At 40.9% G+C, this 2,500-nt stretch overlaps 1 long non-coding RNA gene across 1 annotated transcript in view; it reads right to left on the bottom strand.

Moving 5' to 3' along the window:
* The window catches only part of LOC307009883, a 14,532-nt gene that overhangs the window by 11,239 nt on the left and 793 nt on the right, over nt 1-2,500 (bottom strand). The window contains exon 2 of the long non-coding RNA XR_013800126.1: nt 309-358. This is a non-coding gene — a long non-coding RNA (uncharacterized lncRNA). The remainder of the gene's footprint in view (nt 1-308; nt 359-2,500) is intronic.

The following is a 2,500-nucleotide window of genomic DNA, read 5'->3' as shown; positions in this document are numbered from 1 at the left end:
TCAGTCACTCACTCACTAACCCGACCCCTAAACCAACCCATCACACACACACACACACACACACACACACACACACACACACACACACACACACACACACACGTTTCTTCAAGACAGTATACTCTAGTGCTAATATATCCCAATAATATCTCCATTATTCCAGGTCGTTTCTCTCAGGAATATGACTCTTTAATTTATGCATTTCCATTGTTCTAGATCTTGTCAGTTAATGTGTGTGTGTGTGTGTGTGTGTTGATCTGCTTTACACCCTCATAAATCACATGCTTGCTGTGGAACCAATATTGTACCGTATTTTCACCGTCGGCTCCGGGCAACGGCTCGTTTTCCACTGCATGTCCTGATGGAAACAGAGAAAGAGTGTGTTTCTCATTAGTCCAGTGCCAAAGTGCAATCTCTCTCACACACACACACACACACACACACACACACACACACACACACACACGGTTGACCAGCAGGGCCGGGCTGATTGAGTTACAGAAGTTTTTCTCGGGTATGAGAGTGAAGCTCAGGGGAGCTGCGTAAAACAGCGTGAGCTGTGAGGATGACACACACACACACACACACACACACACACACACACACACACACACACACACACACACACACACACACACACACACACACACACTGAAAGCGCTGAGGATGTTAGCCAGATCTGATCACTACTATAGTGCTCGTTTCTTGGCTTCACTGCTGTCTTTCTCTGCTTCAGCATTTATGTGATAGAAACACACACACACACACACACACACTGACAGCGTCTGGAAGTCATCACTACAGCAGCTGTGCTTCGCTCAGGCTTTCAGCGCTTCGGCTCTGTTCCAAAACACAGTCAGACGCCTACATAGACTGCACTTAAAGGCATCAAGGTGCACTTCTGATGCAAATATACATAAACACACTAACAGTCAAAAGTTCAGAATAATTAAGATTTTTAAAAATGTTTTTGAAAGAGTCTCTTCTGCTCACTAATGCTGTGTTTATTTGATCAAAAATACAGTAAAAACAGTGAAATATTATTATAATGTGACATCAGTTTTCTATGTGAATATATAGTAAAGTGTAATTTATTCCTGTGATCAAAGCTGAATTTTCAGCATCATTACTCCAGTCTTCAGTGTCACATGATCCTTCAGTACGAAATCATTAGTGGTGGCATTCGTCATACTTATTATTATTCTGGACAAAGTTTGGCGCACTACTCCTCCCATACCGTTTTTCATATATCCATGAATGAGGCGTCAAATAGTGCGGATTATTGAGGAATGGTGAGCTATGATTTTAATAAGCGGTCGATTGAACGATGTTCGCACAGCGGACGAAAAAGCGGCCAAAAAATCCTATAGACTTAACATTTCGAAATGTTCATGAATTCAAATCCCAACTGCCGTTTTCACACACACACACACACACACACACACACACACACACACACACACACACACACACACACACACACACACACACACACACACACACACGGCCTTAAAACCCTTTTCTATCTCCCTCTAAAGGCCCGTTCACACCAAGCACAATAACGATAAAGTTCTTAAAATCGTTCTCCATATTAAAGAATAGCAGAGTTCACACCACAACTATAACGATAAAGTTCTTAAAATCGTTCTCCATATTAAAGAATAGCAGAGTTCACACCACAACTATAACGATAAAGGTATGAGGAACGATCGTTGGGATCACTTTCAGAACGATTTTTTTCCAGCTGTCCAACAATACAACACTGACAGCCAATCAGAATCCACTCGAATTTAATGGGCTCGCGCTTTTTAAAATGGCGGATGACATTGTGGAGAAGTTAATCGCCGAGGTCCAGAAAAATCTGGCACACTTAAGAATAGAGCAATCAACTGAATAAATGCCAGGTATAGCCTATCGGAGACTGACACGCAATCAGTGCACTTGCAAATAAGAGCCTGAAGAATGACCGATCGTGTTGTGACCATAGATATTATGGTTGTGACAATATCACACTAGGTTTTGCAGTGTGAGTGAGTATGGGGAGGCTGCAGACCTGGAGCCGGTAGATATAGGACCCAAACAGTTTTACGCCCCTGACAGTTTTACGCCCCTGTTGTTCCTGATGCGTCCAGTAGGGGGAGGTTGTACAGCGAAACGAAATGAGGTATGTTTTAATCTTTTTTAAAATTAATTAATTTATTTATTTTGTATTGCAAATGAAAGGATACAGACATTAACAGTGAGAAGAGGAAAAAAACAAAAAAACAAAAAAAAAAACAAGGGGGGTACAAAAGAGATTGAATTAGGCTACACAAATCAATACAATTACATTGTCAATAAAAAATTAAAGGTTCTTTACAACAGACTCGAGGATATTATTTGTTTTAGAAACCTTTGAGTTTAAAGGTTTTGCCATTGGATGGTTCTGTCTTTATGCAGATGAAACTTGCCCAGAATTTACCAAAAAGTTCAGGACGATCTGGCTTAAATTTATCTTACC

The sequence above is a fragment of the Phoxinus phoxinus genome, assembly GCF_949152265.1.
Source record: "Phoxinus phoxinus genome assembly, chromosome: 13".
Classification (NCBI taxonomy): Eukaryota; Metazoa; Chordata; class Actinopteri; order Cypriniformes; family Leuciscidae; genus Phoxinus; species Phoxinus phoxinus.
Note: the sequence above shows the minus strand (reverse complement) of the source record. Positions and strands in the feature narration are given on the sequence as shown.